General features: G+C 41.7%; 1 protein-coding gene across 1 annotated transcript in view; it reads left to right on the top strand.

The window, feature by feature from the left end:
- The first annotated feature begins 543 nt into the window (after positions 1 to 543).
- The window catches only part of CLNK (cytokine dependent hematopoietic cell linker), a 158,716-nt gene continuing 134,129 nt past the window's right edge, over positions 544 to 25,130 (top strand). The window contains exons 1-2 of the mRNA XM_075188878.1: positions 544 to 607; positions 702 to 742. The gene's annotated coding sequence lies outside the window, so the exon portion shown is untranslated. The remainder of the gene's footprint in view (positions 608 to 701; positions 743 to 25,130) is intronic.

Below are 25,130 nucleotides of genomic sequence, written 5' to 3'. Positions count from 1 at the left end.
AATCACTTTATCATTGCTTGTCTGCTTAATTGATAGACTAAGCAAAACCAGTTCTGGTACTATAGTACTATGTATTGTCTCTCCATTTGAGAAGACCTTCACCAGCATGACCAATAAGTCTGTTCAGTTAGCTGCCTGCATTTAACTAACACATCCCTTTAAAACAAATTTAGCCCAAACCTCCTTAGAAGTAAGATTGACTGAAATCCGGCCAGTAACCAAAGTGCAGGAATCTTCCCTTTAAATGGAGAAATTCACGGTTCTCTCCTTGTGTTCCCATGTTTGTAATACTATCCACTTAAAGGTTAAAATAAAAGTTTCTAATCTATGTGCGTGTGTGGCTAGAACACACTGCAAACTTCATGTTTCATTTATAAGCTTTTTTCTTATAAAAGCCATATAATCTGCATGTGCATCTCTGCAGCATGTGTTACAAGTGACCGATGTGGTGTGTTTCTGTCAGTGTGGTTGGAAGGTCCTGTACAGAGAGGAAATAGGTGGCGACAGTATATTCTGTGTTGGTCACGTGGAAAGTAAAACACATACAGGGACTTTTCTAAATTCACAAAATGCTTAGTTCTACTGGTCACTTAACATTTACTGAGAGGTAAATATAAGAGCTTCCTCTAGTGATTGTATTATAGATAATAGCCTTTATAATGTGAAACAAAAATATAACTAAACTCTTTTATTTTTGACAGGTGTCAAAATATCTTGCTTCTTTCCCGCCTACGTGCAAAAGGTATTTGTATCATCCGTTCTCTATGTAGCTCTGTGCTTTCTGCTTCAGAAACTCTATTGCAATTGCCGTTGCAACAAAAATAGTAATGTATATTGTACAAAGTACATCACTGTAACTCAGAGGTTTCACTGTACACCAGTGATTGACAAGCAGTGGTTCAGGACATATTTCTTGCAGATGTGAAGCAAACAGCTTTCTCGGGGGAAGCGATTGAAATAAGTTGAAGATATGAATGGGAGTTATATGTGAACTATAATTTAGCTGTGAATGTAACACATTAGCTGGAATTTACTTTGTTGCCTAAATATTCTATCTAATTAGGATTCTGGTTTGGTTCTTACAATATTTTAATGTTGGAATGTTGCAATAAGGTAAATTGTGAGGCATCTGTGACAGCAGAAATGTCAGAACATTAGAAAGACTGGAATCACTGCTTAGTACATTGACGGTCAGGAAGTAAAAGACTGAGACATGATGCCCTGAATTATACTCAGATGGGTCATTTAGATATTTTACGAAAATTGTTTTCTCACAGAATAAAATGACATTGAATATTGATTGATATGTGTTCACAATTCAAAGGTCAGTCTGTCCAAGCCGCTTTCTTAACTATGATAAAATAACTTGAACTTAGTAATAAAAACACACTGTTTCCCTGATGATAGGTCCACTCTTAGGGATCTATTTATTAACCTACAAAACTGTAGTTTTGGGGATTAAAGCATAGAAATAGTAACGATTCAATTGTTCAATCGCAAATACAGTCGCCATAGGTGTCTATGGGGACGGCGATTTTTCCCTAATGATCAAGATCTGAAATTAGGATCTTGATCCCAATAGCTAATACCATCTGAAGATGGAGTTATCTGTTAATATGACCTATGGGGAGAGCATCGGAGGAGAGGAATCTACAGATCCCTCTCCGACAGTCTTCGTGCTCTCTCCATCGCAAACTCTGCCTGGACATAGAAATTGCAATCACTTTCCTATAGATTATTCACTTATTATCCATGGCCTTATCTTTGTGGAGTTTGTATGTTCTCCCCGTGTTTGCGTGGGTTTCCTCCGGGTGCTCCGGTTACCTCCCACATTCCAAAAACATACTGGTAGGTTAATTGGCTGCTAACAAATTGACCCTAGTCTGTCTCTGTCTGTGTCTGTGTGTGTGTGTATGTTAGGGAATTTAGACTGTAAGTTCCTATAGGGCAGGGACTGATGTGAGTGAGTTCTCTGTACAACGCTGCGGAATCAGTGGCGCTATATAAATAGATGATGATGATGATGATGATTATTTGGAGCCGCTGTCCCAGCTAATCAATTTTAATGAATTACCACGTTAATTCAATTCTTATCATTGCTATAAGAAACTAAAATTGAACGGGAACAATTTAAGTTTGATCAGAAATAGGCAACTTAGTGACATGACACAGAATAGAGATGATCTGGCTGAAATAAACACGGTAAAACAAGTTTCAGGTATCTGGTTAGCTCTGTATTATAGATTGCAATGTAATTTATATTAACTCTAGAGTTACATTTCTATTTTAAATTAAAATATTCTTGCAGCCCTTTGCAGTTTTAAACAGGGATTCCACTTGTCTGGTTTTCACCTAGACCAGTGTTGGCCAACCTGTGACACTGCAGGTGTTGTGAAACTACAAGTCCCAGCATGCTTTGCCAATATATAGCAGCTAATTGCTGGGAGGGTATGCTGGGACTTGTAGTTTCACAACATCTGGCGTGTCACAGGTTAGCCAACACTGACCTAGACGGTGAAAGCTCTGATCTGGTTTTCTCAATATTGTGTGGAATTTGGTGATTTTTTTGTGGTACATTCCTGAAGTAAAGTGAGATCACCGCCTGCACATGGACACAAATTCATGAAAGAACAAAGAGAGTGACAAGAAAGGAGTATACAGTTATCAACAAGGAGATGACATGATCTTAGGCCATCTTAATGGCATTAACACCTACAAATACAGCTTATCATATAGTTATGGAGATTTTTTTACTAGGAAAACTATTGCTCCATTTGCAATTGAACAGCAGAAGACTGCTCAAAAGTATGAAATATATTAGGTTTTGCATGATCCTTTGTTTTGTTATTCTATATCCTGATTGGTTTTTATGAATGTAAACAGTTGTACTCCTAGTTCTAACTGTGTACATTTTGGCTAGTGACAATTGCTGATTGATCTTTGGGCTTATAGTTCTGCTTTTTCTTGTGATTACTTTCAATTCCTCAGTGCAGTAACGTTGACTGATTCAGGTTTTATACTTGCTTTTATCATATGGTTTTGAGAGCTAAATGACATTCTCACAATTCCTGTGGAAAAGACTGTTTGGATATTATGTTTTTGTTACATTGTATTTTATGCATTTGTTAGAAATGTGCAGTTACAGTGTTCATTGAACTCATATGTAATAAATGATTTGGCCCATACAGATATGTATATATTCAGTGGTGAAAGTGAGGGTGTGTAGAGCTGGATTAAGGCTTCGGGGGGGGGGGGGGAGGGGGGGCCGGGGCCAGTGCCGTAACTAGGCATTTTAGTGCCCTGGGCGATACAGGGCACCGGCGCCCCCCATCTAAATGGGAGTGACATTTGCCAAGTGGGTGTGTCCAACCTAATGTGGGGGTGTGGTTGGCACTTTACTATCTATGAAGCAGCTTGGTATATGGCAAGTGATCCTAACCTACCTAGATAAATTAAAGGAGAGCAAATACCAGTGCTAAACACAGATAATAATGTTTTCTGGTCCTAAATGGCAGGTCTAAAAACGTAAAGCAATAAATGTCATGGAAATGCACATATGGAATAATAAATAAACATTATCTGTATGTCAAATGGGATCAATTAAAATTATGAATGCAAATGGATTATAATCATACAAATATAAATTTATTTCTAAATGAGGAGAATATTGAGGTATGTGTAAAACCATATAAACCACTAAAGACAAAAATAAACAATAGGTAAAATAAAAAGGATAGGGCTTGTTATAAGAGTCCAAGGAATCCTTAACAGAAATCCAGAGGGTCAATGGAGTCCATATAGGAAATCCATACAAAAAAAACCCATAAAAAAAACAGCCTGCACATGCCAGGTATGAAATAAACATGAAAAACTAATCAAAATTGGTAAATAATAATAAAGAATGTCACAATCTTTGTTCAGCTGGACGCACTGTCCGCCGATATACTTGCTGTGTGGGTATCGTGGAAATCCTCTTGACTAGATGTCAATGCTAAATGTGTCAGCGGCAGTGAAGGCTGGCAATGAAGTAGCTCTGCAGTCCAGCGGTGCGTGCGTTCCACTCTGGAACGCACGCTACTTCCTGTTGTCAGTATACTGTTAGGGGGTGTGTTTAGAGTCCCGACCAATCACATGACTTTCTCAAGGGATGTCCTGCTTTCGGTGACTGCTTCTGATGCCTGGAATGAGTTGTTGCTTGTGGGGAAAGCTCACTAGCTGGGCATAGAGGCAGGTGTCGGGCGGCTGCGCCCCCCTGGACTTGCGCCCTGGGCGATGGCACCGTCCGCAACTCCCTAGTTACGGCTCTGGCTGGGGCACTTAAGACAGGGGGGCCCCTAAGATCTAAATTTAAGGGCATAGTGACACATCCTGCATTACATCACCTACAGCCCACAGTATGACACTTACAGCTCTCCCAGAGGGCTCGCTTAGGTTGTCTGCATAAGAAAAACATTTGCTTCCACAAACTAAAATACTGTACATTAAAACAATCATCAAAACACAACATTAAAATGGGTATTGACACCACACATTAAAACTAGCAATGATATCACACATTAAAAATACCATTGATAACGTACACTAAAACTAGCAATGAAACCGCATTTTAAAAATAAAATTTATAATGCACATTAAAACTAGCAATGATACCGCACTTTAAAAATAAAATTTATAATGCACATTAAAACTAGCAATGATACCGCACTTTAAAAATAAAATTTATAATGCACATTAAAACTAGCAATGATAACGCACTTTAAAAATAAAATTTATAATGCACATTAAAACTAGCAATGATACCGCACGCTAAAACTAGCAATGATACCGCATTTTAAAAATAAAATTTATGATGCACATTAAAACTCGCAATGATACCGCAAATTAAAATACCATTGATAATGCATCATTGGGCGTGGCCGGGCCACCCTCCTACAGACAAAAAACCTGCATTGTTGTGTACACCATTGAACGGTCACCAAAAATTGGGATTGTCCCACTAGAATCACAACATCTCACAGACTTTGCTGCTCTCTCCTACCTGTTCTTCTCACTTTCACCACCTGTGCTGCAGGTTTCTTTAGTTGCGGCTTGTCTGGATCCTGGAATGTTAGGGGCCCTATTTGGAAAAAAAGGGGACATTTAGAAAATTACAGCTACCCCCGGGGTTAAATCTGTACCACCCATGATTAATAATTAGGCCTTCCTCCAGCCCCAACATTAAAATAATAGTATTCACATTTAATAAATAAACCTATTTCCCTTCCCACAAACAGCCCCAGCAATAAATTAATAGTATTTACATTTCAGAAATATACCTATTTCCCGCAACCGTCACTGCCATTAAATAATTCATAGGCACATTTAATAAAGGGACCTCATTCTCCACAAACTCACCCCCACATTCAGTAGCGCCCAAACCACCCCATCTTAAATTAATTAATTGTCCCCACTATTGTGCCTCTCCCCCCCTTTTTCTCATGCTGTGTCTCTCACCCTTTTTTCTTATACTGTGCCTTTCTCCCCCCTTTTTTCTCATGCTGTGCCTCTCACCCTCTTTTCTCACTGTACCTCTCTTCTCCCCCTTTTTCCTTACTGTGCTTCTCTTCTCCCCCTTTTTCCTTACTGTGCCTCTCTTCCCCCCTCTTTTTCCTTACTGTGCCTCTCTTCTTCCCCTTTTTTCTTACTGTGCATCTCTTCTCCCCCTTTTTTCTTACTGTGCCTCTCTCCTCCCTTTTTCCTTACTGTGCCTCTCTTCTCCCCCTTTTTTCTTACTGTGCCTCTCTTCCCCCCTTTTTTCCTTACTATGCCTCTCTTCCCCCCCTTTTTTCTTACTGTGCCTCTCTCCCCCCTTTTTCTTTACTGTGCCTCTCTTCTTTCCTTTTTCCTCATAGTGTGCCTTTATGCGTTATTCCTTTTTTTTTACTTACCTTTCTTTTAGCTTCTTTCTACTCTTCTGTCTTCTTGTTTCTTTCTTGGTCCTCTCCACGCTGCTCCTCAGTGAATGACAGGCGTGACTTGATGCCGTCACGCCTGTCATTCAGTGTTAACAGTGCAGAGAGGTGGGACGCCGGCGCTGCGATCAGGTGAGTAGTATATATATATTTTATTTTTTTTACTACCCTGCTATCCCCACCAACAAAGGGTGTTTATGCAGGTCTGCATGAGCTGCATTTGCAAAAATAGTTCTCTACTGTACCTGACCTAGGATGACTCTTCCCCGTCTCTCCAGGAGCAAGTGGATGTGGTTGTCAGAATTGCGCATGTCTGCATAGATGTATATACCCACTTTCTGGGTATTAACTCATTGCACATTAGGAGCTCATCCAAAGCAGTCCGCATTGTCTATGTGGATTTATTTTATCCTTTCTATGAATTAATTGGATCAAGAACAGAAGAAGACTGTATATAAATATCTTTTAATACTGCACAACAGAAAATATTAGGGGGAACATAATATACAAAATAGTAATGGACGATATAATTATATCTTATTTAATATAGGGGGCACAATTATGTATTATTTTATATAAGAGGCATAATCATTTCTTAATTACTACAAGGGGGCACAGTTATTTCTCCTTTAATAAAAGGGGACACATGCTTTCCTCATTTAATACAAGTGGCACAAGTTTTTTTCTTTATTTTTTGTGCACCCACCGGTCAGGATTGGCTAAGCGCTACTTAGCAATGATCTGGGCACATCTAGGTGCGGGGGCCGAAACAACTGAGCCTGATGTTGAGTAGCTCTTCTTGTTATAGATGTGGAGGGAGAGATTTGTTTTCTTTCTTGATCTTTTTTAACCATTGCTAATGGTGCATGTGGTTTAGGGGTTTTGGATCCGTCACACCTTACTGTACACCCCCAGGGGTTTTGGTTTTTCGCCTTTCAAACCACTGGATAGTAAATGTTGTGGCTTGGACGTCAAAATCGCTGGCGGTGTGCGGGGGTTTGAAACACGCAAGAAAAATGACACATTAGTAAATCTCCCACCTGGAGGGAATGGCTAGAGCTTATGTTGACCTTAGAGAGAAATTCTGACAAAACCAGTGTGAGTAAAATGTGAATTTGTTTGAGAAGGTGTTTGCTTTGTGAACTGGATTCAAGGCCCACTTACTGTTAGAGGTGCATATGCTTTGATTTTCTATTTATGTTTTGCTTGTTTTTCTTATCCCCGATATGGAAAAATCATTTTCTATACTATCATATTTCCTGCTATCAACAATTAATAAAATTAGCTGCAAACTACTTACAGCGCATGCCTGTGTTTTCTGCATGTGCTTTATGGTTTGCCCATCTACCCCAGGAGATCACATTGTTCTTATTTCTTCACTTTAAATAATGCTAATAAAATGCCTAATATGATTATTATATTATGAAGATGTTAGACTTTTTCATTTGCAATTTCCCTCATTTCTGGGAAATGTTCCAAGGTCTTAAGCATTGAGGGTCTAATTCATGTCCGGACGTATGTCTATGTTGCGTAGTGTGTCCTGCATGAGATAGCTCTGCGCATGTTTAGAAAGGGACTTTACGCCAATGAACACAACAGCATGCAATTCATGATCGAACACAAATATACTTAGTATAGCCTACTATCGCAGACCATGTGCGCTAAGGGCGTTATGACTGGTGTGGCCGATTCAGGTCCAGGATTTCTCGTAAGTACACTTGGTTTCAGCCATACCATTTGCACCAGATACAGGGCAGGTGTAAGCCCCAAATGATAGTGATGGCTGACACGGCATAGTCCGTTTTAACAAGGGACAAAGATTGTCCAGATAAATTAGGATTTAGTGACACAATGAAATGTGTAGTGGTACAAAAGCAAATACAATAAAAGGTGATGAATACTGACAAGATATCTGACAAATTGATGGAGCTGATGCAGAGACACATATTATTATTATTATTATTATTATTATTATTATTATCATAGATTTGTAAGGCGCCACAGGGCTCCGCAGCGCCGTACAGTAAGGAAGACAAGGACATACGTCAAACAGGACATACGTAAAACAAGAACAGACAAGGCAGACAAAATGAATGGAGACATGAAAACAAAGGGTATGAAGGACCCTGCTCAATAGAGAGCTTACATTCTAAAGGAAAGTGGGCACAGCTTAAACAAGAGGAGAGAGTGTGGCTCAGAGTGGAGATTGGGATAGTTGTGAGGGTACAATAGTGTGAATAGTATTATCGAGGATAAGGTCACCTCTAAAAATGAGATGGGTTTTCAAAGAGAATCTAAAGATTTGAAGGCTGTGGGAAAGTCTTATTGAGCATGGTAGGGAATTCTATAAGTGGAGAGCAGCACAGGGAGTGAGAAGTGGTTACCAGAGACGAGACACAGTGCAGATCAGAGGTAGATCTAAAAGGGCGGCAGGGAGAGTATTTTGATATGAGATTTGAGATGTATGCAGGGGTGTTGTTGCTGAGGGTTTTGTAGGTAGGGGTGAGTAATTTGAGTTTGATTCTGGAGGACACAGGGAGCCATTGTAGGGATTTGCAAAAAGGTGCAGCAGATGTGGAGCGGTGAGAGAGGAAGACCAGTCTTGCAGCAGCATTTAGGATGGGTTGAAATGTGGATATATGGGTGTCAGGAATGCTAGATAGCATCAGGTTGCAATAATTAAGATGGGAAATGATGAAAGAAAGGATAAGAGTTTTAGTAGCATGTTGAGTAAGAAATGGGCGTATTCTGGCAATCTTTTTAAGGTGGAGTCGACAGGACTGGGAGAGAGTCTGGATGTGAGGAATAAAGCAGAGGGTGGAGTCAAGTGTGACACCAAGGCAGTGGGCTTGGGAGACCGAGGAAATTGTGGTGTTATTGACAGTGAGGGAGATTTGAAGGCAGGTGGTGACTCTGGCAGGAGGGAAGATAATAAGCTCTGTTTTGGACATGTTGAGCTTAAGGTAGTGTTGGGACATCCATGTGGAGATAGCAGAAAGACAGTTGGTTACACGAGATAGTACAGAAGGAGAGAGGTCAAGGAAAGAGATATATATTTGGATGTCTCCAGCATAGAAGTGGTATTGGAGGCCAAATGAGCGAATTATTGCCCAAAGAGAAGAGATATACAATGAAAAAATTAAAGGACCAAGAACAGAGCTTTGGGGGACTCCAACAGATAGTGGGAGTGGAGGGAAGGAAGTGCCAGAGGTAGAAACACTAAAAGAGCGGTCTCATAGGTCAAAAAACTGTGTCACTAAGGCCAATGGAGTGAAGGGTGTAGGAGAAGAGGGTGATCAACAGTGTCAAATGCAGCAGAGAGGTCCAGGAGAAAGAGTATGGAGAAATGGCCCTCAAACTTTGCAGTAAGTAGATCATTGATCACTTTTGTGAGAGCAGTTTCAGTGGAATGTTGGAGACAGACACCTAATTACAGAGAGTCGAGAATGGAATGAGAGGAAATAAAGTGAGACAGGTGTTTGTACATTAATCGCTCAAGTAGTTTGGAGGCAAAGGGAAGGAGAGATATAGGGCAGTAGTTGGAGAGAGAGGCTGGATCGTGAGAAGGTTTCTTTAGAATTTCTGAGATAAGCGCATGTTTAAAAGAGGATGGAAATGTGCCAGTGGAGAGAGACAGGTTGAAGAGGTAAGCTAGAAATGGGCATGCAGCTGAGGAGAGGGAGCGGAGAAGTTGGGAGGGAAAAGAGTTGAGTGGACACGTTGTAGGGTGAGATGATAAAATGAGTGCAGAGACTTCGTCTTCAGTTACTGGAGAGTATGAATTAAGGGTGGATTGGGGAGTGTAGGTAAAGGAGGGTAGAGTGAGTGGAGTGAGTGGAATTTGGCATAAGAAAATATATCTTGTCGAATGGTGCTAATTTTGTCTTTATAATAGGTGGCAAAATCATGGGCGGAAGGAGGAGGATGTGCAGTTGGGCAGAAAAGTGAGTTGAAGGTGGCAAAGAGGCGACGTGGGTTAGAAGACTGGGTGGATATTAGAGATTTGAAGAATGTTTGTTTGGCAATTGAAAGGGCAATTTGATGAAAGGATGAATTTATAGTGGAGGAAATCGTAATAGGAACGAGATTTCCTCCAGTGGTGCTCTGCAGTGCGGGAGCACTTTTTCAGGTAGCGGATCTGTTTGTTGTGCCATGGCTGGGGTGTGGATCATCAGAGACTATATGTAGTAGCTGGAGCTGCATTGTCTAGGATTGAAGTGAGTGTTGTGTTATAGAAAGAGGCAGTCTGATTAGGACAGGACAATGCAGTCATTGGAGAAAATAGTTGTTTTAGTGAAAATGAGAAGTGGATTGGGTTAAGAGTACTTAGGTTTTGTTGTGTACATGTGTGTTTGGCTGCAGTGGGAAGGGCATGAGGTAAGGTGAAGCTGAAGGAAAGGAGGTTGGGGTCGGAGAGTGGGAAAGGTAAATTGGAGAAGCTTGGAGAGAGTAGAATGCCTACTCAACCACCTTGTCTGTTTCTGGGTCTGGAAGTGTGGCTAAGGGAGTGTCCCCCATAGGAGTGAGCTGCAGGGGATGTAGTGTCAGAGGAGTTGAGCCAAGTTTCTGTAATGGCAAGGAGGTTGAGGGATTTAGAAATTAATAGATCATGGATGGATGTTTGTTACAAACAGATCTGGCATTCCATTGTGCACAGGAGAAGGGAAGAGAGGGTAGTGGAGATATGTGGATAAGGTTGGCAGGATTGGAAGTATGGGATGGATGGAAAGGTTTGGGGGTGGAGCGAGGAGCGTGAGCAGATAATGGAGATTGTACGGAGCCCAGGGTTAGGCAAGATATCATCAGCAACCATGAGCAGGAGCAGGGTGAGAAAGAGGACATGTGAGGAGGATTTTTGGGTGTGAGGTTTATTTCTGTTTATGTAGGGTGGTGAGTGTGGTGTGTGCAGGAGACAAAACAGTTCATGTTTACAGACAATCAAGGAGGGAAGAAGTGAAGGGGAAATCATAATTGGGCAGGGAGGAATAGGATGATGGAGTAAGAAAAGGAGTTTGGAGAGAAATATGGTGACAGTAAATAGGAGAGACTGTAATTTGAGTAGGTGTATGATGGAGAGATGTGAATAAATGTGTATTGATTAGGATAGGTAATGAGAACGTAGAAAGGATCAACTGATCCAAGTTGTGTGGGCAATGGAAGAGGTGAAGGACACTTTGCCGCCCTCTGGCTGGGGTTAATGGAGTAGGCAGTTTCTGCCGCTCTGACACGACGAGGTCCAGGAGGATCCTGACAGTTGGGTGCAGAGGTTCCAGCAGCCAATGAGAGATGGGAACAGCAATTACAACTGAGCTGAGTGAGTAGCTGAACAGATGTTTAAACAGCAATACCAGTTGAGCTCTGTGGGTCCCACAGCTGGACATAGATGGTAGTTCTGTAAATCCTAAAAACAGCCTGTTTTTGGTAAGAAGTTGATCCTCAACGCTGTTGTGACGTTTCCAAAAGTATTTAGAAATATCCAAAGCGTTATATTTTTTATATAAGGAAAAGTGGGAGTTTGGGCTAAGAGATGAGCCATTGTACAGCTTACTCCAACTGCCGTCCCCATGCCGGGTAAGGTATGTGGACGGCATGAGGTCTGTGCTCATCCCATACGTCTAATGGGACATATCTTGTGCCTTCCGGTTGCAATTTAATAGAGAAGCACATTTCTAAATATAAAACTAAAAAGCATATATTTTTTCACCATCTATATCCAATACTATATTCTATAGTATAGGATAAGGCAGTTTCTAGACAAACAGGCTCTCAGGGCAGAACATGAAAATGTTTAGTCGGTCTGTGTTATATGTTGGCAATTCTGTGAGTCTATATATGATATGTCACGCACCTTGATTTGCGTTGGTACATATAGTTTTCCACCAAAGGGCATAGGTTTTAAGAGCTAAATGGATGCATTTGTGAAGAAGCGGATATATGCACAGGCCGATGGGAGACGTTGAGCAGACTGCGGGCGCTCTTTTAAACTATGGCGTAGACACACCAATTTACGGAGCAGTGCAAAATAAGATTTTATTTTGTGGAGTGAGCATCCTAATGAGATCAATGAATAGATAGGATGCATTTTTTTATGTCTGTTCCTTGGTTTTCGGAATGGCACACAGCCATTTCCAATCTGCGAAAGGTCTGGATATTTTCACCATCTCTGAGCAGGTGGAGGTCAGTTCTCATCCCATTCTTCTAATGGGATATCTTGTGCCTTCCGGCTGCAATTTAATAGAGAGGCACATTTCTAGGTATAACAATAAAAAAACACCAAAGCTAACAAAAATACCACATGTAATAAAAACAACCCCATTATTAAATGAGGTTTAATTGAGCAGTTATTTAGATACAAAATTTAATTAAAAAAAAGGATTGTAGTAAAATGTTAGGAGGTCGGAATTGAATGTGATGTTGACACTGTTACCGGCGTAGGGAGTATCTTCAAACCTAGGTAGTGAAAAAAAAATGCACTTCTTATTCTCATCATCATACAGTATTTGAATGATCGGATGGGCAAATGGGAAACTGGTAATCCATGCTTAGACATAGCTCATATGATCTGCACAGATTATATTGCCCAAAGGACCACGTAACAATACTTTCTTGCCATCAAGCAAGTGTCCTTCAAACAAGTCTATTCCTATTCTACAACAGGTAGGCAAACCGATGAAGTTGCCTTGCACAATAAAATGTATCCTGAAAATAACAGATGCCTTATACTTAAGTAGCTAGATATGAATTAAAAAAAAGACTTCAGTAGTTAGTTCAGAGTAAGGTCAAAATATTAATGTTAGTGGTCAGCCAAAAATCCCCTTAATGCTGATATTATTTACATATATTCTAAATGTCAAGAAAATGACGTGGGCACTTCTCCTACTTCCTTTCTTCATATATATATATATATATATATATATATATATATATATATACCTACAAGTTAACCCGTGCATGATACTCATGCATTGTAGTCAAATCAAGCTACTTAAGGTGTTAAAAAGGTTCTTGCCATCTTCATCGCCACACACACACACCGCTAGGCTTTTATATATTAGATAATGCTAAGAATTTAGTAGGTCACTGTAGTATATAACTCCGCCCAGCAGGTGGCGCTGCAGCTTGAGCACTCTGTCACCCGGTAGTTTTTTACACACACACACACACACACACACACACACTAACACAGCATGTGTGTTCATGAGGTAAAATTACCTCACGAAAATGAGTTTGAGCCCTCAACTCGTAAATTTAGCCTTTACTACCCCTCCCACGGGGGGATGGGGGGATGATGGAAGTTAACTGACTTCACTATTATAATTTTTTTGTCAAATAATGTCAGTATACCAAATTTTAGGTCAATTGGATGAGCCCTTTCTGAGAAAATAGTTTTTTCCACACACACACACACACTAACACACGCCGCTAGGCTTTTATATATTAGATAATGCTAATATTTTAGTAGGTCAGTATAGTATATAACTCCGCCCAGCAGGTGGCGCTGCAGCTTGAGCACTCTGTCACCCGGTAGTTTTTTACACACACACACACGCCGCTTGGCTTTTATATATTAGATATTTAACATCCTTTCTTGGGTGGGGAAGGTAAAGGGAGAGGGGGCAGAAAAGTCTACAAGAGACAGTGGGAAAAGACATTAAGGCTAGGAAACAGGAACGACAAAGGTGAAGATATGAGGTTCAGGGGAGTTAAGGACTGAAAACTAAAGAAGGAGCTGGATCAATAGGAAAAGTTGGTGATCAGAGAGAGGAGAGTGTGAGCAAATGGCAGGAACTGAGTTACATCAGAGGCCCTGGACTAGACAAGCCTGAATCCAGCAGCAGCACAGACTGAGAATCAGGAGGTCACATATATTCATCAATTGCAGGTAGTATTAAGAATACATTTCTCCATTTTATTTTACACATATTTGCATATTTCCCTTTAAATGTGTAATGTAAATATAGAATTTTCATTTGGCCATGCACCCACAGCGATTTGCAGAGTTAAATGTCATTAGGTGGGCCCCAACCATTGGTTTCCCCTGTGGACCGTTTATGACCCAGTCTGACACTAGACCTTGATAACATGTGCTCTGCTCTGAACAACTTTTAGCAGACAACACCTTTACTGCATTTGCTGTTGTGGTCAATTCCTACAGTCATAGGAATCCAGTGACATAAAATATTATTATACGGTGATGCAGTTTCTGACCCTGTCCTGGTAATTTATCTCCTTTTAGTTTACAGTAGGCAGTATATTATCACGTAATATACTTAGGGTGATTGTCAAAGACGCACACTAAAGGAGGAGATTTGTTGCACAACCTTATTATATGTGACAGTGCTTAAACTGCTGTGACCTTTTGTGTGAATTACTTTGGAGATGGTGATTGTTTCCGTTAGTCAGGGCCGTCTTTTCCACTAGGCACGATGGGCAAGTGCCCGGGGGCCCCACGGGCAAGTGGGCCCCATAGGCAGGGCTCTTTCTTAATTAAAATAAATAATCCCGAAAAAAAAAAACCTTTTGCGGTCACACTGTCAGGTCAGGTGGAGATCCGGCTCTTTCCCTGTACCCCTCCTCCGTGCTGCGCTTGCACTGAATGTTGGACGTAACGTTATCACCCCCCAAATTTTCATTCAGGAGCACAGCACGGAGGAAACACGAAGCGAGAAGCAACGGAGAAGCAAGCGGAATTCAAGCAGAAGCAGAAAACAGAAAAGAAGAAAAAAGAAAAGAAGAAGGGGGTGCAATCGGAGAACAAGGCGATTGAAAGGTAAGTGGAGGGGCGATTTGATTTTTTAGTTGCTGTACTTCAAGGGTAGCAAAGCAAGTATATTAAAAAAAAGTGAAAATATATATATGTGTGTGTATATATATATATATATATATATATATATATATATATTCACTTTTTTTTTTTAATATACCTGCTCTGCTATATATATATATATATATATATATATATATTTCTGTGGTTGTGTAGGTGGAGTGCACTTCTTTGCCCGGGGGCCCATAATGTTGGTAAGGTGGCCCTGCCATTAGTCCATCACCACACCCAAGGACCTAGCAACATCCTTTGCATGTTTGCAGGAGAAGGCTCCTTAAAAGAAAACTTTATCAAAATGTGTACTAAAAACAAAAACATTTCAGATGTGAAACATATATTGGCACATGTGCTTACTATTAGAGATGGGAGAATGGATTCACTGTCAGTGAATCCTTTCTTTAATTCTTCTTTATGCGATGGTGCAGATAGGATCAGGTTACCCTACAGCCATCTGGAAACTCTGGTGTAAAATCTACCCAAATCAAAAACAGGAAAACTGTTTTTTTGTTGTTGTTTTTAATGGACCCTGTTTCTCAATAGAGTTCGGAGAATTGATTTTTTCAATTCTAAACTTTTCAGATTTTCAGCAATTTGCAAACAAGTTAGCAATTCGGTACAGGTTCACCCAAAACATGCCTAATTTATGCCATCTGGAGAATGAGGCCAATCACAGGGCATGAAAATTAAAAGAGCCAATAAACAAGTATCAACAAATGTCACATGTTTATGGCCTTATAAAAAGAGGTTACAACTCATAAAGATTCATTCTTCCTGGATTGTAGAGAGGAAATGTCTGTGGATGCTCTCTGTCACACAGCTATGTAAACTTTACTGCACACTGCTCAGCTGATTGATCGTTTCCTATTTTTTCTTACACAATTTACACATTGCCTACAACACACTGACTGCTGCAAAACACAGTTGTTTTTTGTAACTGTCGTTAACGTCGTTAGCTATCTAGTTGTAGAAATACTCAGATAGTTCACTGTGATTCACAGCTGGTGTGTTTGTTTAAATGCTACCAGCAGGTATTGGGTAAGTCGTTTGCCGCATTTGTAAAGCTGGTTTCACATCACAGGGTTTTCAGCTGATTATTGGGCCAATCACCCAATAAATGGCTGTTCAGCCCGATATTGCATTAGTGTGAACACTGCAATTATGAGCAATTGTCATTCCAAAGCACATTGTTTCGTTGCATTTGATTTTTAAACTAAACTAAAAATCTCGCTCAGCAATGGAGCAATGTTGTTCCAATCCGGCAGTGTGTACGCACTCACGATCAGGATCTCCATAGGCTTTACAGAGTCACGATCTTTTCAGCCGGTGGTTATGACAGATGGAGAGCACAGATCTGAAGGCAAATCTTGTAAAATTGTAATACCCAGTGTGGTGTTATTTAGAGTAATACGTTGAAATTGCACCTTACCAGTATTAGATTGTTCTCTTTCTGGTTTTAACACTTGAGATTTTCTATGCACCAGAGAGGTAAGGAGATTTATCCAGAGATTTAAAAATTATTATTATTATTATTAATTTTTATTTATAGGGCGCTACAAAGTATCTTTAGCGCCGTACAAGGACAAACAATGGCACAGTACAAGGTGAAACAGCACAGTACAAGTAACAGTAAGCACTATAACTCTGGGGGCTCAATCACAGCAAGAAAGAGAGGGAGGGGAAAAGTGAGTACAGGCAGGTAACTATGGCCCAAGAGGGTGGGCACGGATGACAGGTTGAGAGTCACTGAGGGGAGCGGAGAGAAGCGAGAGGAGACAGAGGGCAGAGGGACTGAGAGGAGGTGAGCTGAGTAGCTGGAGAGCGCAGTTAAAAGTGATGGAAACAGGAGGTAGGAGAGCCCTGCTCAAAGGAGCGTACAATCTAAAGGGAGGGGAAGACAGACAGGCGGGAGAGACGGAGACGGAGTCGAGGAAGGGGGAGAAGGGAAGAAGGGATGAGAAAGAGAGGAAGCCGACCAGTGGGAGTTTAGGCATGAGACTGGAAGGCTTTTAGGAAAAGGTGGGTTTTTAATGTTCGTTTGAAAGAGGACAGATTAGGGGAAGTTCTGATGGAGCGGGGGAGCTTGTTCCAATGACACAAGTGTATTCTTAACTAACTTCCTTTTATTATTATTAATTATTCTGATATCTATTTTTAAACATTATCTTATCACTTTAAAACTACAATTGACAAACCTTTACATTTCCCATACTAATAACACTAATAATTTATTGGAATTCTATATTTATGGATGTTTCTGCCAGAGCAAATTATTAATCTTCACATACATATATATATATATATATATATAATTACCTAACATTAATACATAACTTAACACGATTAGGAGATTAATTTCTCAACAGAACTTTAAGACCTACATTGTATATTTCAATAATTATTTGTAGAAGTGCTGCACGTGGTTGGGGCACATAAATTACTTTTTCAAGACAAATAAACTGGTGATCTTTTGTATTACACAGTCTCTTTTGTGTGTATTCACAGACCTCTCTATTTTCTCTCCTCTCACACTGTCCTCAGTACATAGCTCAGTCAGGGCCCTCTTAACAACATTTTGGGCCCCCAGGCAAAGCAGTGCACCGGGGCCCCTATATATATATATATATATATATATATATATATATATATAAAAGTGATTATATATATGGGCCCAGGGGGGCCCGTCGGAGGCAGCACAAAAAAAAAAACCTGAAAAAAAAAGAAGACAATACTTACCTTGCGGTCAGCTGGCGATCCGGCTCCCTCCATGGTCTCCTCCTCCGTCGCGCTCCGCAATGGATGTCGGGCGGGCGTGATGACGTCACGCCGGACATGCACTGCGAGCGCCGCACGGAGGAGGAGACCAGGGAGGGAGCCGGATCGCCAGCTGACCGCAAGGTAAGTATTGTCTTCTTTTTCTTCAGGTTTTTTTTTTTTTGCTGCCTCCGACGGGCCCCCCTGGACTGCAGGGCCCCAGGGCACCTGCCCATTGTGCCCAATGGGAAAGACGGCCCTGAGCTCAGTCTCTGTTTAGTGTGATTTCACAGATCTCTCTACTGCTTATTTGTTTTCAGCACTTTCCTTTTTACTCACTCCTCTCTTGTGCTCACTTTTTCTCTTCTTACACTTTCTTCACTTTTAATCTGCTTATATATCAATTTGTCCGATTTTCATTCTGTCCCTATCTTTTCAATCTCAGTCTATCCAGACACAGGGATCTCTCCCAGCGGTCCTGAGTATCACACTCCTCTCTCCCTGTCACCCCCGGCAACCACCAACCACCCCCAACTGTCACTTCTCCCTCCAGAATTCTTTTTTTTTTTTTTTTTAAATCTTTATAAACACTTATAACAATTAACAAATGTAACCACATCAAACAGGCAGGTACATGAACATAGGCATGAGTACACACATATTTACATATAGATACGCCTCAGGGTACTCAGGTTTTTTTAGGTATCACAAAATGTGTATAGTGTGTACGAATGAATCGGCATGCAGATCGAGACTTTTTTTTATCAGTCGTTTGTAAAATCATTATAGATAACAAAACAGTTATAGTGTGTACCCAGCTTTAGATAGTCAGTGCTTTTGCATTGCCAAGGAACACACAAACACTTCAGCCATTCATACAGCAAGAAAAGGAATATGGCAGAGAAATACTGTCAGTGTTCCAGAGTTTGCAGTGAACATAAGTTCAACCGCTGGTCACAAAAATCTGCTTTGTCTTACTGTGCATGCAAAAGCCGAGCACTGCAGTGGCTATAAGGTTATGTCTTTTACAAGAGCATGAGCAATTAATGATTCATTATATCTTAATATCCAGTGTTGGTTGAAAGTGTCTTGTGACTCCAGTTTCCCCATACAGGAACATGTCCTGTATATTTTGGATTGGTGGATGTTAGGCATACTTACCAACTCCCGGAAACTCCCGGAGGGGGCGTGACTGGAGGGCGGGAGGGGGCGGGACGAGGCCAATCGCATCATTTTGGCCCCGCCCCCCACAAAACCGTAATTTGTGTCGCGGGGGGCAGGGCCAAAATGACGCGATTGGCCTCGTCCCGCCCCCTCCCGCCCTCCAAAATGGCGTGATTCACCGAGAATCGCGTCAAATGATGTGATTCTCGGTGAGATTGGGATGCGGGAGAAATGCCAGCTTGCCCGGGAGCCCGGGAGACTTACCCGAATTTTGGGAGTCTCCCGGACTTTCCGGGAGAGTTGGCATGTATGATGTTAGGTAATAATGCGTAGACTCTAACTCACAGTCCCTGTAACGGAATGTCATGTGTTTGACAAGCCTGAATGCCGGAAGAATAAAGTCCATCAATGCTTATTTAATAGGTCTATTATTGGCAGCTGAGACCACAATGTACGAGTTATATAGTTTATAGCATACTTGCCAACTCTTCCAGAAAGTCCGGGAGACTACCGAAATTCGGATCAGTCTCCCGGGCTTCCGGGCGAGCTGGCATTTGTCCCGCATCCTGGATTTCAAAGAGAATCGCGTTATGTGACGCGATTCTCGGTGATTCACGCCGGTTTGGAGGGCGGGAGGGGGCGGGGCGAGGCCAACTGCGTCATTTTGGCCCCGCCCCCCGCAACGTTGGCAAGTATGGTTTATAGTGATGTCTCCTCATTCTGTCTGTCTCTAAGCAGTATTGAGAAAGGAAGCTGAAAATTCAACTTTCAGTTCTCTATTCATAAGTTCTAGTAATGGAAAGCTTTTTCTACCGCCTTTTCTGGCTACATTGTAGGTACAGTTTCTGACCTACCCACTGGGAAACTGTTTCAGACTGATCTATTTCTGTGTGATAAGAACAAAGAACTGCACTACTTCTGTTGCCTGTCATTGTCACTTTTATGTGATCTCAACACAAACATCATTCTACATTGTGTAATTAGGAGACCGAATGTTCACACGGTGCCTGACAGATGGCTGATTAAACACAGCAGCTACTTGAAGGCACTTTCTGCATGTCCTTACTGGACAGTCAAGTTTCTAATAATTTCTGGAGCTTCCAACAAAAGTTGTTACGCTGTATAGAGATCCATTGTCAGGGACACACAATGAATTTGGAATTCGAACAGTCAATCTGGTTTGACACTATCTATAGTGCAGGCGGAATCGAACATTATGTAGATATTCAACAGGGAACACCACAAGGACGTATGGACTTTCCTGCTATCTTCATGTATTTAGCTGTCCTTCATACAGGTACCAGAAGTGACCGGCAGGTAATTGGAATTAAGAGTGAATTTAAGAGGTGCAGAATGAATGCAGCGGTATCCTGAAGATACCAGGAATACAGCGGATGACTGAAGATACCAGGAATACAGAGGATGGCTGAAGATACCAGGAATACAGAGGATGGCTGAAGATACCAGGAATACAGAGGATGGCTGAAGATACCATGAATACAGTGGATGGCTGAAGATACCAGGAATACAGCGGATGGCTAAAGATACCAGGAATACAGTGGATGGCTGAAGATACCAGGAATACAGAGGATGGCTGAAGATACCAGGAATACAGCAGATAGCTAAAGATACCAGGAATACAGAGGATTGCTGAAGACACCAGGAATACAGCGTATGGCTGAAGACACCAGGAATACAGTGGAATAGATAGCCTTACTAGAAACACTCTGGAACAGATGGATTCACCAGGAACACACTGGAGCAGATACAATTACCAGGAACACATTGGAAAAGATTGTATTACCAGGGACACACTGGAACAGTAGCCAATAGTCTACTAGGATGGAAAAGACTTAATAAACTATTGTCATATGTCCCACCACAGCTGATTTAAAAATTGTGAAGGTAAATAGGCGCTGGGAAGATGGCGTGCTTCATCCAAAGACTGTATTGGCAGCACCGGGCAAGGAGCAAGCCCGTGGCGCTGCGCAGAGAGAAAAGGGGAGCAGGCATTACCCCAATAAGTAAACCAGATGCTCAGTCGCTTGATACTGATATACCATGTATTGCATATATGTTGTATAGGCCCATATACCACTGGACTATGGCAGCTTCATCTAAGTCACACAATAGCTAAAAAGTCATAGTTGTTGTCCCAGCTGTAATCATTGCACAAAAAGTGATATTACAAATACAGCTTAACAAAATAGTTTGTCTGGCTGCAGAATTCCAAAATAGATTTTGTAAACTTTTATTTCTCTAGTGAGCTGATAAATATTATAACATGATATCATATATTTTATGTGCCATGACTCCGTTTAGCCCTGGTGCAGTCTAATCATGTTCCTCATGAAGAGGTCTGGTGACCAGGGCCGGATTTACCGCTAGGCAACCTAGGCACCTGCCTAGGGCCTAGCGGCTCTCGGGGGGCACAGCTGGGGGGGACAGGAGTAATTTTTAAAAAAATGAAAAAAAAATCGGCCCCTCCCCCGACTCGCGGCAGGGCCCCCCCACCCCCCCCCCCGCAACTCGTGGGGGGGGTGCCGCGAGTCGGGGGAGGGGGGGTTCGGGTGCTGCGAATCGGGTCCCGGCAGCCTCTTCTCCTCTCAGTGTCTCAGTGATAGAGAGAGGAGGAGAGGCTGCCGGGACCCGACGAGCGATCACGTGACTCTTTCTTTTTTCTTTTTTTTTTTTTTTTACATCTGGACTGACGGAGGAGGAGCAGCGCGCAATAGAAAGGTAAGTAAAACAAGGGACATAAGTGGTGATGGTGAAGGGGCACAGAAGTGGTGATGGTGAAGGGGCACAGAAGTGGTGAAGGGCACAGAGATGGTGATTGGCACAGAAGTGGTGATGGTGATTGGCACAGAAGTGGTGATGGTGAAGGGCACAGAGGTGGTGATGGTGAAGGGCACAGAGATGGTGATGGTGAAGGGCACAGAGATGGTGATTGGCACAGAAGTGGTGATGGTGATTGGCACAGAAGTGGTGATGGGCACAGAGGTGGTGATGGTGAAGGGCACAGAGGTGGTGATGGTGAAGGGGCACAGAATTGGTGATGGTGATTTGCACAGAGGTGGTGATGGTGATTGGCACAGAGGTGGTGATGGTGAAGGGCACAGAGGTGGTGATGGTGATTGGCACAGAAGTGGTGATGGTGAAGGGCACAAAGGTGGTAATGGGCACAGAGGTGGTGATGGTAATTGGCACATTGGTGGTGATGGTGATTGGCACAGAGGTGGGGATGGTGATGGGCACAGAGGTGATGGGGAAAGGGCACATGTGATATTGTGAAGGGGCAAAAGTGACAATGAAGGGGCACAGTGTGATGATAGAGGGACAAAAGTGACAAGAGCACATACTTGGATTTATGCATATTATTTTTTCAAACAACTTAAGTAAGTATTTCTGCCCTGACTTCAATATTTATTATGTTGTTTTGACCCAACTACTTAAAAAAACGGGACTGCTTGGTAATTATTTAGGGGTGCCTTTTTCTGCAGCAGGGTGGCCTTGCTCTTTTCACATGTTAGGTACGCCCCCAAAGATGCAAGCCACGCCCTCACCTCCTTTGGCGGCGTGCCATGCTTTCATATCTACTTAACTATAGGGGTATATGGTAGGCATGCGGCGGCACATGCTTTCACTTCTACTTAACTATAGGGGTATATGGTAGGCTGCAAAAATATAGTGCTATGGATTGTTTCAGGGAGGGGGCCCAAAAACAGTATCCTGCCTAGGGCCCTATGAGGTCTAAATCCGGCTCTGCTGGTGACCACCTGATAACTTTATCAAAAGATAATCACAAAATATCTAAATGAATAGCAGACACTCATGAACTTCCCACGCTTTAGATCAAATCATATAGCAACCGTTTTCACTGCATAGTCAGTAAGGGAAGACGTTTACTATGAATGATAATACATCTGTTAAATATTTAAGTAGTAAATCTAATCAAGTGAATAGAATTGAACTTCCCTATTTTGTTTCCTTTTTAGATAGAATCAGGGTTTTTTTTTTACTTCGTTGATCATTTGTTGGTCGTGATACCAAAATGTGCATAAAGTCAGATTTTGACAGAATTTGAGTACGTTGATGTTATCAGGATAGGAAATAAGTAACTGGATATCTCACCAAGCCACAGAGTAGATGACCTTGTGATTTCTTTTCTTAGTGACACTATGAAGAAATGTTACCTATGTGCCCTGAGATGGGCACACGGATAAAACAATATATATATATAACGGTGAGAATGCTCATTGTACTAAATACTGTTGTTACTTCTATTAAATAGAACACAATATGAGATGTGATATAAAATGAATTATGTGTATCTGTAAAATTTGTTACATGAGCCACTATGAATTAAACACGGAATGTAAAAGCAGTTCATACAATTTAGGAAGTTATATAATTGGCACATTATATTATATACATGAAATTGTATGTACTGTTAAGCAATTAATAGCTGAAAGTAGTAGCAAGTTGTCATCTTAGGAGGAAAATATTCAGTGCCGTAACTAAACATTTTAGTGTCCTGGGCAAGACAGAGCACTGCCCTTCCCCCTTTCCCGCACACTCAAGGGAACGCACAGCCAGAGGGGACATTGTACTTGGTGCTGCTGCCAATGTCTTAAACGCAGTTTTTTGCTTGGCCGGATCCTGGAATGTTGGGTTCCCTGTTTGGAAAAGACATAGTTACTATGCACCTACTGGAAAGTTGAGCGTTCATTAAACACTAGGCCACCCAATCAGTCCGACATTAAATCATTAGCATATTTTGTTCAATAAACAGGCCTCCTTCAATCCAATCATAATTTAATTAATAGCATTCACAATTAATGAATATTGCTTATTTTCCCCCATAAAGCCCCAACATTAAATTAAATAGTACCTGCATTCCTTCCCCCTAACCATACCTACCGGTACATTAGTGTTTACATTTAATAAATAAGCCTCCTAACCCCAAACCAGCCCCATTAAATTAAAAGCATTCACATTTAATAAAACGACCCATTTCACCCCTCACCAGTCGCAGCATTAATAGCATTCCCATTTAATACAAAGGACTATTTCCCCCGTCAGCCCCACAATCAAATTAATGGCATACAAATTTCCACCAAATTTAATAGAGATTATTATTGCTGATAAACACATCACTGGCTTTTTGAATATAGTACTTATTTATTATTTATAATTAATTATTATAGCTCCCTCTTTCCCCCCTGTTCTATACAACCCCCTCTCTCCCTATCTGTTTTGTTTCACAGCCCCGTCTTTCCCCCCTGTTCTTTACAGCCCCCTCTCCAGCCCTCTGTCTTTACAACCCCCCCAACCCTGTTTTTTACAGCCCCCTTACAGCAAAATACTTATATTAGGGCTCCGCAGCTTCTCTTGTCTCTGAATCCTGCTTCTTCTTATTTTGTCATCCCCTTGATCTGCAATCTTCTTGCTTCTGTTGTCTTCTTCTTCTGTCTGTCTGTTTTCTTCCTGCATCTTTTCTCGCTGCAGGCTCCTCTATGCAGTGTCCTGATGTCACATGTGCACGTCAGGTACACTGCAGGAAGCCTGGTGCCTTTCTCATTGTGTCGGCTCCCTGTCGCTGAAAACTTACAGCCCTGCAGTAAGTGTGATGTGCTCATCTGAGGGCTGCATATAGCGGCCAGGTGTTGCGCACCCTCATCCTTGAGCCCTTATGGGTATGGAAATGTTTATCTATACTGTGTATTTCTGATGCGGTAGTGTGAGTGAAAGCTTGTTGTTTTGCTCTGCTAAATGACTATGAGGATTGATGGATTCACACACAAAGTCATAGACAGTTATGTCACAGCAAGCTAACTGACATATTTTACAGTATGAGCTTTTTGTCCTGTCTCAGATCTACTAGGGACAGTGTATTTAGCTCACTGTAATTTAGAAAAATTCAATAAATAAATCCCATTTTATTTTTTTTCTATGTAACACCCCCTCTGGTGTTGTTATTGACACCTCCCGGTGGCTGAGTGTGTGGATCAGCACTAGGACCCAGAGGAGACACAATGGGAGGGTTGTTTAGCAACAAGGCTGGCATAGGAGGATCAGAGCCTGTGTGGAGTTGGGGGAAGACAGGACCCATGAGGAGGAGGAGAGAGGTCCCAGGTCTTCAGGGGAAATGCAATATATGCTACAAACCAGTAATTAAACCTGTGCCTGAGACAGGGAAGCAGGGCTGAGAGTACATTGGAGAATGTCCAAGTGTTATTACCCCGGCAGAGAAGGGTAGCTGCAGCTGGAGGCTACACTGAGAGAGAGGATGATAGAGCTGCATTTGCTTGTGGAGCAGTTGCTGGGATGAGGGAGATGTCTCACCTGTCAGCATCCGTGTGAGTCCCCTTGGGAGTGAAAGAGTAGACCGGCTGAGTGAAAGTGGAAGTAATGTGCAGGAGGTGTAAGGAGTTAGC

The sequence above is a fragment of the Mixophyes fleayi genome, chromosome 1, assembly GCF_038048845.1.
Source record: "Mixophyes fleayi isolate aMixFle1 chromosome 1, aMixFle1.hap1, whole genome shotgun sequence".
NCBI lineage: Eukaryota > Metazoa > Chordata > Amphibia > Anura > Limnodynastidae > Mixophyes > Mixophyes fleayi.
Note: the sequence above shows the minus strand (reverse complement) of the source record. Positions and strands in the feature narration are given on the sequence as shown.